Source organism: Ambystoma mexicanum, chromosome 1q (assembly GCF_040938575.1).
Source record: "Ambystoma mexicanum isolate Mex_15411 chromosome 1q, UKY_AmexF1_1, whole genome shotgun sequence".
Taxonomy (NCBI): Eukaryota; Metazoa; Chordata; class Amphibia; order Caudata; family Ambystomatidae; genus Ambystoma; species Ambystoma mexicanum.
Genome location: NC_090922.1, coordinates 1,254,401,674 through 1,254,415,331, shown reverse-complemented (window position 1 = coordinate 1,254,415,331; position 13,658 = coordinate 1,254,401,674). Strand labels below are relative to the sequence as shown.

Here is a 13,658-nt window from a genome sequence, read left to right as displayed (position 1 = left end):
GACGAGAGGCATGATGTGGCCTCCCTTCCTGCCTCTTGAAGGCCCCTCTCCCCCCGTGAGCAGTTCCCGCTCCAAGTGTCCCCCTGTCTCCCAAGGTGCACTCTACCTCTAGACCCGACATATGCAGATGAGACCCATCCACTTCCCTCCACTAGCTGTAGGGGGCCTTGCGTGTCCACGTTTCAATGGCAGGGAAAGGGCCCACTCGAGAGAAAACAGAAAGACGCTGAAGGAGCTTTGGCAGGGACACGAGCTGCTCTTTTTTGCTCCATCCGAGCCGACAAGCTGCCGTCGATTCAGCCTCCCGCTGCTGGAGTGTGCTGCTCCAAGTTAGTTTGGCGAAAACGTGTTCGCTACTGACGGGGGTCTGTATTGGAGCAAGGGCTGCTGGCTGCCCCTTTGCCTTTTTCACGCGCTGTGTTTGTTAAAATTAAAAGGAGAATGGAGGAAAATGATAGCTCAAGGCGGAGAAGACGAACGCCACCTATCGGGGACAGAGTAGCAAAATGCCTACAGCACCTGGTATTCCCAGGCGGTCTCCCATCCAAGTACTAACCAGGCCCGACCCTGCTTAGCTTCCGAGATCGGACGAGATCGGGCGCATTCAGGGTGGTATGGCCGTAGGCGAGGAGTGCGCCGATTCCGAGCCTCTTGTGCTGTGTCAGCTCGGCATCCACCCCCCTCTTGCAATGCTGAACGCTGTCCTCGGCAGTGTGTTTCTGCTCTAAGAGTGTGCCGATTCCGAGCCTCTTGTGCTGTGTCGGCTCTGACGTCCCCACCCCTCTTGCAATGCTGAACGCTGTCCTCGGCAGTGTGTTTCTGCACTAAGAGTCAGCCGATTCCGAGCCTCTTGTGCTGTGTCGGCTCTGACGTCCACACCCCTCTTGCAATGCTGAACGCTGTCCTCGGCAGTGTGTTTCTGCTCTAAGAGTCAGCCGATTCCGAGCCTCTTGTGCTGTGTCGGCTCTGAAGTCCACACCCCTCTTGCAATGCTGAACGCTGTCCTCTGCAGTGTGCTGCTGCTCTTTTTTTGCCTCAAGCTCAGGAGCCACAGCTGCCGGCTTGGAAAAGCAACGAGCAGCTCCATGCACCCACTTTTGAAATACCCGCTTGCCTATTCCTGTTTGCAAAGAAACTGCCTGTAAATTCAGCTCAAGCCACACTAGCACTCACTCTACCAAGCGTCAGTTCCTTACAAAAATAAAAATAAATCTCTAAAAGAAAGAAATAAACACACACACACACACACAATTTTCCTGCTGGGGTCTCCTCGACTCTTTGGAAGGCAGAGGTCGACGTGGGTTAAGGCCCTTCCTTACCTTCTCTGCTGGTGGTCTACGAGTGCAGGAAAGAAGCAGGCCCAGTAACAGCAACCGAGGCCCCCAGCCCAGCCCAGCCCATGCAGGGAACACCTGAAGGCTGACTCTCTAACCCAGTGCTGCTCCAAGTTGGTTTGGCAAAAGTTTGCAAAGAAGCTGCCTGTAAATTCAGCTCAAGCCACACTAGCACTCACCCAAGCGTCGGGTCCTTATAAAAAGGAAAAAAAGCACCTCTAAAAAATAAGAAATAAACACACACACAATTTTCCTGCTCCGGTCTCCTCGACTCCTTGGAAGGCAGAGGGCGATGTTGGTTGCGGCCCTTACCTTCTCCTGCTGGTGGCCTACAAGTGCAGGAAAGAAGCAGGCCCAGTAACAGCAACTGAGGCCCCCAACCCAGCACAGCCAAGGCAGGCATCAGCTGAAGGCTGATTCTCTAACCCAGTGGTGCTCCAAGTTGGTTTGGCAAACGTTTGCAAAGAAGCCGCCCGTAAATTCAGATCAAACCACACTAGCACTCACCCAAGCGTCGGTTCCTTATAAAAAGGGGGAAAAAAAGCACCTCTAAAAAATAAGAAATAAACACACACACAATTTTCCTGCTCCGGTCTCCTCGACTCCTTGGAAGGCAAAGGGCGATGTTGGTTGAGGCCCTTACCTTCTCCGGCTGGTGGCCTACAAGTTCAGGAAAGAAGCAGGCCCAGTAACAGCAACTGAGGCCCCCAGCCCAGCCTAGCCCATGCAGGGAACACCTGAAGGCTGACTCTCTAACCCAGTGCTGCTCCAAGTTGGTTTGGCAAATGTTTGCAAAGAAGCTGCCTGTAAATTCAGCTCAAGCCACACTAGCACTCACCCAAGCGTCGGTTCCTTATAAAAAGGAAAAAAAAGCACCTCTAAAAAATAAGAAATAAACACACACCCAATTTTCCTGCTCCAGTCTCCTCGACCCCTTGGAAGGCAGAGGGCGATGTTGGTTGCAGCCCTTACCTTCTCCGGCTGGTGGCCTACAAGTGCAGGAAAGAAGCAGGCCCAGTAACAGCAACTGAGGCCCCCAACCCAGCACAGCGCAGGCAGGCATCAGCTGAAGGCTGATTCTCTACCCCATTGGTGCTCCAAGTTGGTTTGGCAAACGTTTGCAAAGAAGCCGCCCGTAAATTCAGATCAAACCACACTAGCACTCACCCAAGCGTCGGGAAGGCGGAGGGCAATGTCAGCTGAGGGCCTCACCTTCTCCGGCGGGTGGCCTACACGTCCAGGAAAGAAGCAAGCCCAGGAACAGCAGCTGAGGCCCCCAGCCCAGCCCAGCCCAGCCCAGCCCAGCCCTGCCCAGGTCAGGCATCAGCTGAAGGCCGACTCCCTGCACATGGGAAGGACCGAGGCCAGACCCTGGGCTCCTGGGCTCCTGGGCCCCTAGGCTGAAGGCTCGCCTCGGCTCGACCAGCGCTCGATCAGGCTCGATCAGGCGAGATTATTAGGTAGCATGGGGCCCAGCTGGGACTTCTAGGAAGCTTAGGGTGACCGCCACTTCTTCCCCATCCAGAGGCCTGGCTATGGAGACGAGAGGCATGATGTGGCCTCCCTTCCTGCCTCTTGAAGGCCCCTCTCCCCCCGTGAGCAGTTCCCGCTCCAAGTGTCCCCCTGTCTCCCAAGGTGCACTCTACCTCTAGACCCCACATATGCAGATGAGACCCATCCACTTCCCTCCACTAGCTGTAGGGGGCCTTGCGTGTCCACGTTTCAATGGCAGGGAAAGGGCCCACTCGAGAGAAAACAGAAAGACGCTGAAGGAGCTTTGGCAGGGACACGAGCTGCTCTTTTTTGCTCCATCCGAGCCGACAAGCTGCCGTCGATTCAGCCTCCCGCTGCTGGAGTGTGCTGCTCCAAGTTAGTTTGGCGAAAACGTGTTCGCTACTGACGGGGGTCTGTATTGGAGCAAGGGCTGCTGGCTGCCCCTTTGCCTTTTTCACGCGCTGTGTTTGTTAAAATTAAAAGGAGAATGGAGGAAAATGATAGCTCAAGGCGGAGAAGACGAACGCCACCTATCGGGGACAGAGTAGCAAAATGCCTACAGCACCTGGTATTCCCAGGCGGTCTCCCATCCAAGTACTAACCAGGCCCGACCCTGCTTAGCTTCCGAGATCGGACGAGATCGGGCGCATTCAGGGTGGTATGGCCGTAGGCGAGGAGTGCGCCGATTCCGAGCCTCTTGTGCTGTGTCAGCTCGGCATCCACCCCCCTCTTGCAATGCTGAACGCTGTCCTCGGCAGTGTGTTTCTGCTCTAAGAGTGTGCCGATTCCGAGCCTCTTGTGCTGTGTCGGCTCTGACGTCCCCACCCCTCTTGCAATGCTGAACGCTGTCCTCGGCAGTGTGTTTCTGCACTAAGAGTCAGCCGATTCCGAGCCTCTTGTGCTGTGTCGGCTCTGACGTCCACACCCCTCTTGCAATGCTGAACGCTGTCCTCGGCAGTGTGTTTCTGCTCTAAGAGTCAGCCGATTCCGAGCCTCTTGTGCTGTGTCGGCTCTGAAGTCCACACCCCTCTTGCAATGCTGAACGCTGTCCTCTGCAGTGTGCTGCTGCTCTTTTTTTGCCTCAAGCTCAGGAGCCACAGCTGCCGGCTTGGAAAAGCAACGAGCAGCTCCATGCACCCACTTTTGAAATACCCGCTTGCCTATTCATGTTTGCAAAGAAACTGCCTGTAAATTCAGCTCAAGCCACACTAGCACTCACTCTACCAAGCGTCAGTTCCTTACAAAAATAAAAATAAATCTCTAAAAGAAAGAAATAAACACACACACACACACACACAATTTTCCTGCTGGGGTCTCCTCGACTCTTTGGAAGGCAGAGGTCGACGTGGGTTAAGGCCCTTCCTTACCTTCTCTGCTGGTGGTCTACGAGTGCAGGAAAGAAGCAGGCCCAGTAACAGCAACCGAGGCCCCCAGCCCAGCCCAGCCCATGCAGAAAACACCTGAAGGCTGACTCTCTAACCCAGTGCTGCTCCAAGTTGGTTTGGCAAAAGTTTGCAAAGAAGCTGCCTGTAAATTCAGCTCAAGCCACACTAGCACTCACCCAAGCGTCGGGTCCTTATAAAAAGGAAAAAAAGCACCTCTAAAAAATAAGAAATAAACACACACACAATTTTCCTGCTCCGGTCTCCTCGACTCCTTGGAAGGCAGAGGGCGATGTTGGTTGCGGCCCTTACCTTCTCCGGCTGGTGGCCTACAAGTGCAGGAAAGAAGCAGGCCCAGTAACAGCAACTGAGGCCCCCAACCCAGCACAGCCCAGGCAGGCATCAGCTGAAGGCTGATTCTCTAACCCAGTGGTGCTCCAAGTTGGTTTGGCAAACGTTTGCAAAGAAGCCGCCCGTAAATTCAGATCAAACCACACTAGCACTCACCCAAGCGTCGGTTCCTTATAAAAAGGGGGAAAAAAGCACCTCTAAAAAATAAGAAATAAACACACACACAATTTTCCTGCTCCGGTCTCCTCGACTCCTTGGAAGGCAAAGGGCGATGTTGGTTGAGGCCCTTACCTTCTCCGGCTGGTGGCCTACAAGTTCAGGAAAGAAGCAGGCCCAGTAACAGCAACTGAGGCCCCCAGCCCAGCCTAGCCCATGCAGGGAACACCTGAAGGCTGACTCTCTAACCCAGTGCTGCTCCAAGTTGGTTTGGCAAATGTTTGCAAAGAAGCTGCCTGTAAATTCAGCTCAAGCCACACTAGCACTCACCCAAGCGTCGGTTCCTTATAAAAAGGAAAAAAAAGCACCTCTAAAAAATAAGAAATAAACACACACCCAATTTTCCTGCTCCAGTCTCCTCGACCCCTTGGAAGGCAGAGGGCGATGTTGGTTGCAGCCCTTACCTTCTCCGGCTGGTGGCCTACAAGTGCAGGAAAGAAGCAGGCCCAGTAACAGCAACTGAGGCCCCCAACCCAGCACAGCGCAGGCAGGCATCAGCTGAAGGCTGATTCTCTACCCCATTGGTGCTCCAAGTTGGTTTGGCAAACGTTTGCAAAGAAGCCGCCCGTAAATTCAGATCAAACCACACTAGCACTCACCCAAGCGTCGGGAAGGCGGAGGGCAATGTCAGCTGAGGGCCTCACCTTCTCCGGCGGGTGGCCTACACGTCCAGGAAAGAAGCAAGCCCAGGAACAGCAGCTGAGGCCCCCAGCCCAGCCCAGCCCAGCCCAGCCCAGCCCTGCCCAGGTCAGGCATCAGCTGAAGGCCGACTCCCTGCACATGGGAAGGACCGAGGCCAGACCCTGGGCTCCTGGGCTCCTGGGCCCCTAGGCTGAAGGCTCGACCAGCGCTCGATCAGCGCTCGATCAGGCGAGATTATTAGGTAGCATGGGGCCCAGCTGGGTCTTCTAGGAAGCTTAGGGTGACCGCCACTTCTTCCCCATCCAGAGGCCTGGCTATGGAGACGAGAGGCATGATGTGGCCTCCCTTCCTGCCTCTTGAAGGCCCCTCTCCCCCCGTGAGCAGTTCCCGCTCCAAGTGTCCCCCTGTCTCCCAAGGTGCACTCTACCTCTAGACCCGACATATGCAGATGAGACCCATCCACTTCCCTCCACTAGCTGTAGGGGGCCTTGCGTGTCCACGTTTCAATGGCAGGGAAAGGGCCCACTCGAGAGAAAACAGAAAGACGCTGAAGGAGCTTTGGCAGGGACACGAGCTGCTCTTTTTTGCTCCATCCGAGCCGACAAGCTGCCGTCGATTCAGCCTCCCGCTGCTGGAGTGTGCTGCTCCAAGTTAGTTTGGCGAAAACGTGTTCGCTACTGACGGGGGTCTGTATTGGAGCAAGGGCTGCTGGCTGCCCCTTTGCCTTTTTCACGCGCTGTGTTTGTTAAAATTAAAAGGAGAATGGAGGAAAATGATAGCTCAAGGCGGAGAAGACGAACGCCACCTATCGGGGACAGAGTAGCAAAATGCCTACAGCACCTGGTATTCCCAGGCGGTCTCCCATCCAAGTACTAACCAGGCCCGACCCTGCTTAGCTTCCGAGATCGGACGAGATCGGGCGCATTCAGGGTGGTATGGCCGTAGGCGAGGAGTGCGCCGATTCCGAGCCTCTTGTGCTGTGTCAGCTCGGCATCCACCCCCCTCTTGCAATGCTGAACGCTGTCCTCGGCAGTGTGTTTCTGCTCTAAGAGTGTGCCGATTCCGAGCCTCTTGTGCTGTGTCGGCTCTGACGTCCCCACCCCTCTTGCAATGCTGAACGCTGTCCTCGGCAGTGTGTTTCTGCACTAAGAGTCAGCCGATTCCGAGCCTCTTGTGCTGTGTCGGCTCTGACGTCCACACCCCTCTTGCAATGCTGAACGCTGTCCTCGGCAGTGTGTTTCTGCTCTAAGAGTCAGCCGATTCCGAGCCTCTTGTGCTGTGTCGGCTCTGAAGTCCACACCCCTCTTGCAATGCTGAACGCTGTCCTCTGCAGTGTGCTGCTGCTCTTTTTTTGCCTCAAGCTCAGGAGCCACAGCTGCCGGCTTGGAAAAGCAACGAGCAGCTCCATGCACCCACTTTTGAAATACCCGCTTGCCTATTCCTGTTTGCAAAGAAACTGCCTGTAAATTCAGCTCAAGCCACACTAGCACTCACTCTACCAAGCGTCAGTTCCTTACAAAAATAAAAATAAATCTCTAAAAGAAAGAAATAAACACACACACACACACACAATTTTCCTGCTGGGGTCTCCTCGACTCTTTGGAAGGCAGAGGTCGACGTGGGTTAAGGCCCTTCCTTACCTTCTCTGCTGGTGGTCTACGAGTGCAGGAAAGAAGCAGGCCCAGTAACAGCAACCGAGGCCCCCAGCCCAGCCCAGCCCATGCAGGGAACACCTGAAGGCTGACTCTCTAACCCAGTGCTGCTCCAAGTTGGTTTGGCAAAAGTTTGCAAAGAAGCTGCCTGTAAATTCAGCTCAAGCCACACTAGCACTCACCCAAGCGTCGGGTCCTTATAAAAAGGAAAAAAAGCACCTCTAAAAAATAAGAAATAAACACACACACAATTTTCCTGCTCCGGTCTCCTCGACTCCTTGGAAGGCAGAGGGCGATGTTGGTTGCGGCCCTTACCTTCTCCTGCTGGTGGCCTACAAGTGCAGGAAAGAAGCAGGCCCAGTAACAGCAACTGAGGCCCCCAACCCAGCACAGCCAAGGCAGGCATCAGCTGAAGGCTGATTCTCTAACCCAGTGGTGCTCCAAGTTGGTTTGGCAAACGTTTGCAAAGAAGCCGCCCGTAAATTCAGATCAAACCACACTAGCACTCACCCAAGCGTCGGTTCCTTATAAAAAGGGGGAAAAAAAGCACCTCTAAAAAATAAGAAATAAACACACACACAATTTTCCTGCTCCGGTCTCCTCGACTCCTTGGAAGGCAAAGGGCGATGTTGGTTGAGGCCCTTACCTTCTCCGGCTGGTGGCCTACAAGTTCAGGAAAGAAGCAGGCCCAGTAACAGCAACTGAGGCCCCCAGCCCAGCCTAGCCCATGCAGGGAACACCTGAAGGCTGACTCTCTAACCCAGTGCTGCTCCAAGTTGGTTTGGCAAATGTTTGCAAAGAAGCTGCCTGTAAATTCAGCTCAAGCCACACTAGCACTCACCCAAGCGTCGGTTCCTTATAAAAAGGAAAAAAAAGCACCTCTAAAAAATAAGAAATAAACACACACCCAATTTTCCTGCTCCAGTCTCCTCGACCCCTTGGAAGGCAGAGGGCGATGTTGGTTGCAGCCCTTACCTTCTCCGGCTGGTGGCCTACAAGTGCAGGAAAGAAGCAGGCCCAGTAACAGCAACTGAGGCCCCCAACCCAGCACAGCGCAGGCAGGCATCAGCTGAAGGCTGATTCTCTACCCCATTGGTGCTCCAAGTTGGTTTGGCAAACGTTTGCAAAGAAGCCGCCCGTAAATTCAGATCAAACCACACTAGCACTCACCCAAGCGTCGGGAAGGCGGAGGGCAATGTCAGCTGAGGGCCTCACCTTCTCCGGCGGGTGGCCTACACGTCCAGGAAAGAAGCAAGCCCAGGAACAGCAGCTGAGGCCCCCAGCCCAGCCCAGCCCAGCCCAGCCCAGCCCTGCCCAGGTCAGGCATCAGCTGAAGGCCGACTCCCTGCACATGGGAAGGACCGAGGCCAGACCCTGGGCTCCTGGGCTCCTGGGCCCCTAGGCTGAAGGCTCGCCTCGGCTCGACCAGCGCTCGATCAGGCTCGATCAGGCGAGATTATTAGGTAGCATGGGGCCCAGCTGGGACTTCTAGGAAGCTTAGGGTGACCGCCACTTCTTCCCCATCCAGAGGCCTGGCTATGGAGACGAGAGGCATGATGTGGCCTCCCTTCCTGCCTCTTGAAGGCCCCTCTCCCCCCGTGAGCAGTTCCCGCTCCAAGTGTCCCCCTGTCTCCCAAGGTGCACTCTACCTCTAGACCCCACATATGCAGATGAGACCCATCCACTTCCCTCCACTAGCTGTAGGGGGCCTTGCGTGTCCACGTTTCAATGGCAGGGAAAGGGCCCACTCGAGAGAAAACAGAAAGACGCTGAAGGAGCTTTGGCAGGGACACGAGCTGCTCTTTTTTGCTCCATCCGAGCCGACAAGCTGCCGTCGATTCAGCCTCCCGCTGCTGGAGTGTGCTGCTCCAAGTTAGTTTGGCGAAAACGTGTTCGCTACTGACGGGGGTCTGTATTGGAGCAAGGGCTGCTGGCTGCCCCTTTGCCTTTTTCACGCGCTGTGTTTGTTAAAATTAAAAGGAGAATGGAGGAAAATGATAGCTCAAGGCGGAGAAGACGAACGCCACCTATCGGGGACAGAGTAGCAAAATGCCTACAGCACCTGGTATTCCCAGGCGGTCTCCCATCCAAGTACTAACCAGGCCCGACCCTGCTTAGCTTCCGAGATCGGACGAGATCGGGCGCATTCAGGGTGGTATGGCCGTAGGCGAGGAGTGCGCCGATTCCGAGCCTCTTGTGCTGTGTCAGCTCGGCATCCACCCCCCTCTTGCAATGCTGAACGCTGTCCTCGGCAGTGTGTTTCTGCTCTAAGAGTGTGCCGATTCCGAGCCTCTTGTGCTGTGTCGGCTCTGACGTCCCCACCCCTCTTGCAATGCTGAACGCTGTCCTCGGCAGTGTGTTTCTGCACTAAGAGTCAGCCGATTCCGAGCCTCTTGTGCTGTGTCGGCTCTGACGTCCACACCCCTCTTGCAATGCTGAACGCTGTCCTCGGCAGTGTGTTTCTGCTCTAAGAGTCAGCCGATTCCGAGCCTCTTGTGCTGTGTCGGCTCTGAAGTCCACACCCCTCTTGCAATGCTGAACGCTGTCCTCTGCAGTGTGCTGCTGCTCTTTTTTTGCCTCAAGCTCAGGAGCCACAGCTGCCGGCTTGGAAAAGCAACGAGCAGCTCCATGCACCCACTTTTGAAATACCCGCTTGCCTATTCATGTTTGCAAAGAAACTGCCTGTAAATTCAGCTCAAGCCACACTAGCACTCACTCTACCAAGCGTCAGTTCCTTACAAAAATAAAAATAAATCTCTAAAAGAAAGAAATAAACACACACACACACACACAATTTTCCTGCTGGGGTCTCCTCGACTCTTTGGAAGGCAGAGGTCGACGTGGGTTAAGGCCCTTCCTTACCTTCTCTGCTGGTGGTCTACGAGTGCAGGAAAGAAGCAGGCCCAGTAACAGCAACCGAGGCCCCCAGCCCAGCCCAGCCCATGCAGGGAACACCTGAAGGCTGACTCTCTAACCCAGTGCTGCTCCAAGTTGGTTTGGCAAAAGTTTGCAAAGAAGCTGCCTGTAAATTCAGCTCAAGCCACACTAGCACTCACCCAAGCGTCGGGTCCTTATAAAAAGGAAAAAAAGCACCTCTAAAAAATAAGAAATAAACACACACACAATTTTCCTGCTCCGGTCTCCTCGACTCCTTGGAAGGCAGAGGGCGATGTTGGTTGCGGCCCTTACCTTCTCCGGCTGGTGGCCTACAAGTGCAGGAAAGAAGCAGGCCCAGTAACAGCAACTGAGGCCCCCAACCCAGCACAGCCCAGGCAGGCATCAGCTGAAGGCTGATTCTCTAACCCAGTGGTGCTCCAAGTTGGTTTGGCAAACGTTTGCAAAGAAGCCGCCCGTAAATTCAGATCAAACCACACTAGCACTCACCCAAGCGTCGGTTCCTTATAAAAAGGGGGAAAAAAGCACCTCTAAAAAATAAGAAATAAACACACACACAATTTTCCTGCTCCGGTCTCCTCGACTCCTTGGAAGGCAAAGGGCGATGTTGGTTGAGGCCCTTACCTTCTCCGGCTGGTGGCCTACAAGTTCAGGAAAGAAGCAGGCCCAGTAACAGCAACTGAGGCCCCCAGCCCAGCCTAGCCCATGCAGGGAACACCTGAAGGCTGACTCTCTAACCCAGTGCTGCTCCAAGTTGGTTTGGCAAATGTTTGCAAAGAAGCTGCCTGTAAATTCAGCTCAAGCCACACTAGCACTCACCCAAGCGTCGGTTCCTTATAAAAAGGAAAAAAAAGCACCTCTAAAAAATAAGAAATAAACACACACCCAATTTTCCTGCTCCAGTCTCCTCGACCCCTTGGAAGGCAGAGGGCGATGTTGGTTGCAGCCCTTACCTTCTCCGGCTGGTGGCCTACAAGTGCAGGAAAGAAGCAGGCCCAGTAACAGCAACTGAGGCCCCCAACCCAGCACAGCGCAGGCAGGCATCAGCTGAAGGCTGATTCTCTACCCCATTGGTGCTCCAAGTTGGTTTGGCAAACGTTTGCAAAGAAGCCGCCCGTAAATTCAGATCAAACCACACTAGCACTCACCCAAGCGTCGGGAAGGCGGAGGGCAATGTCAGCTGAGGGCCTCACCTTCTCCGGCGGGTGGCCTACACGTCCAGGAAAGAAGCAAGCCCAGGAACAGCAGCTGAGGCCCCCAGCCCAGCCCAGCCCAGCCCAGCCCTGCCCAGGTCAGGCATCAGCTGAAGGCCGACTCCCTGCACATGGGAAGGACCGAGGCCAGACCCTGGGCTCCTGGGCTCCTGGGCCCCTAGGCTGAAGGCTCGCCTCGGCTCGACCAGCGCTCGATTAGGCTCGATCAGGAGAGATTATTAGGTAGCATGGGGCCCAGCTGGGACTTCTAGGAAGCTTAGGGTGACCGCCACTTCTTCCCCATCCAGAGGCCTGGCTATGGAGACGAGAGGCATGATGTGGCCTCCCTTCCTGCCTCTTGAAGGCCCCTCTCCCCCCGTGAGCAGTTCCCGCTCCAAGTGTCCCCCTGTCTCCCAAGGTGCACTCTACCTCTAGACCCCACATATGCAGATGAGACCCATCCACTTCCCTCCACTAGCTGTAGGGGGCCTTGCGTGTCCACGTTTCAATGGCAGGGAAAGGGCCCACTCGAGAGAAAACAGAAAGACGCTGAAGGAGCTTTGGCAGGGACACGAGCTGCTCTTTTTTGCTCCATCCGAGCCGACAAGCTGCCGTCGATTCAGCCTCCCGCTGCTGGAGTGTGCTGCTCCAAGTTAGTTTGGCGAAAACGTGTTCGCTACTGACGGGGGTCTGTATTGGAGCAAGGGCTGCTGGCTGCCCCTTTGCCTTTTTCACGCGCTGTGTTTGTTAAAATTAAAAGGAGAATGGAGGAAAATGATAGCTCAAGGCGGAGAAGACGAACGCCACCTATCGGGGACAGAGTAGCAAAATGCCTACAGCACCTGGTATTCCCAGGCGGTCTCCCATCCAAGTACTAACCAGGCCCGACCCTGCTTAGCTTCCGAGATCGTACGAGATCGGGCGCATTCAGGGTGGTATGGCCGTAGGCGAGGAGTGCGCCGATTCCGAGCCTCTTGTGCTGTGTCAGCTCGGCATCCACCCCCCTCTTGCAATGCTGAACGCTGTCCTCGGCAGTGTGTTTCTGCTCTAAGAGTGTGCCGATTCCGAGCCTCTTGTGCTGTGTCGGCTCTGACGTCCCCACCCCTCTTGCAATGCTGAACGCTGTCCTCGGCAGTGTGTTTCTGCACTAAGAGTCAGCCGATTCCGAGCCTCTTGTGCTGTGTCGGCTCTGACGTCCACACCCCTCTTGCAATGCTGAACGCTGTCCTCGGCAGTGTGTTTCTGCTCTAAGAGTCAGCCGATTCCGAGCCTCTTGTGCTGTGTCGGCTCTGAAGTCCACACCCCTCTTGCAATGCTGAACGCTGTCCTCTGCAGTGTGCTGCTGCTCTTTTTTTGCCTCAAGCTCAGGAGCCACAGCTGCCGGCTTGGAAAAGCAACGAGCAGCTCCATGCACCCACTTTTGAAATACCCGCTTGCCTATTCATGTTTGCAAAGAAACTGCCTGTAAATTCAGCTCAAGCCACACTAGCACTCACTCTACCAAGCGTCAGTTCCTTACAAAAATAAAAATAAATCTCTAAAAGAAAGAAATAAACACACACACACACACACAATTTTCCTGCTGGGGTCTCCTCGACTCTTTGGAAGGCAGAGGTCGACGTGGGTTAAGGCCCTTCCTTACCTTCTCTGCTGGTGGTCTACGAGTGCAGGAAAGAAGCAGGCCCAGTAACAGCAACCGAGGCCCCCAGCCCAGCCCAGCCCATGCAGGGAACACCTGAAGGCTGACTCTCTAACCCAGTGCTGCTCCAAGTTGGTTTGGCAAAAGTTTGCAAAGAAGCTGCCTGTAAATTCAGCTCAAGCCACACTAGCACTCACCCAAGCGTCGGGTCCTTATAAAAAGGAAAAAAAGCACCTCTAAAAAATAAGAAATAAACACACACACAATTTTCCTGCTCCGGTCTCCTCGACTCCTTGGAAGGCAGAGGGCGATGTTGGTTGCGGCCCTTACCTTCTCCGGCTGGTGGCCTACAAGTGCAGGAAAGAAGCAGGCCCAGTAACAGCAACTGAGGCCCCCAACCCAGCACAGCCCAGGCAGGCATCAGCTGAAGGCTGATTCTCTAACCCAGTGGTGCTCCAAGTTGGTTTGGCAAACGTTTGCAAAGAAGCCGCCCGTAAATTCAGATCAAACCACACTAGCACTCACCCAAGCGTCGGTTCCTTATAAAAAGGGGGAAAAAAGCACCTCTAAAAAATAAGAAATAAACACACACACAATTTTCCTGCTCCGGTCTCCTCGACTCCTTGGAAGGCAAAGGGCGATGTTGGTTGAGGCCCTTACCTTCTCCGGCTGGTGGCCTACAAGTTCAGGAAAGAAGCAGGCCCAGTAACAGCAACTGAGGCCCCCAGCCCAGCCTAGCCCATGCAGGGAACACCTGAAGGCTGACTCTCTAACCCAGTGCTGCTCCAAGTTGGTTTGGCAAATGTTTGCAAAGAAGCTGCCTGTAAATTCAGCTCAAGCCACACTAGCACTCACCCAAG

The 13,658-nt window shown here is 54.6% G+C and overlaps 5 non-coding genes across 5 annotated transcripts; all 5 read right to left on the bottom strand.

Annotated features, from left to right (window-relative positions):
- Positions 1-507: 507 nt before the first annotated feature.
- Positions 508-626, bottom strand: LOC138564226 (5S ribosomal RNA). Its single transcript, XR_011300181.1, has one exon. It is a non-coding gene; the product is annotated as a 5S ribosomal RNA (ribosomal RNA).
- Positions 627-3,381: 2,755 nt separating this feature from the next.
- On the bottom strand, positions 3,382-3,500 carry LOC138564215 (5S ribosomal RNA). The gene has a single exon (XR_011300170.1). It is a non-coding gene; the product is annotated as a 5S ribosomal RNA (ribosomal RNA).
- A 2,747-nt stretch (positions 3,501-6,247) lies between these two features.
- Positions 6,248-6,366, bottom strand: LOC138564203 (5S ribosomal RNA). The gene has a single exon (XR_011300159.1). It is a non-coding gene; the product is annotated as a 5S ribosomal RNA (ribosomal RNA).
- A 2,755-nt stretch (positions 6,367-9,121) lies between these two features.
- On the bottom strand, positions 9,122-9,240 carry LOC138564190 (5S ribosomal RNA). The gene has a single exon (XR_011300148.1). It is a non-coding gene; the product is annotated as a 5S ribosomal RNA (ribosomal RNA).
- Positions 9,241-11,989: 2,749 nt separating this feature from the next.
- On the bottom strand, positions 11,990-12,108 carry LOC138564494 (5S ribosomal RNA). The gene has a single exon (XR_011300441.1). It is a non-coding gene; the product is annotated as a 5S ribosomal RNA (ribosomal RNA).
- Positions 12,109-13,658: the final 1,550 nt, after the last annotated feature.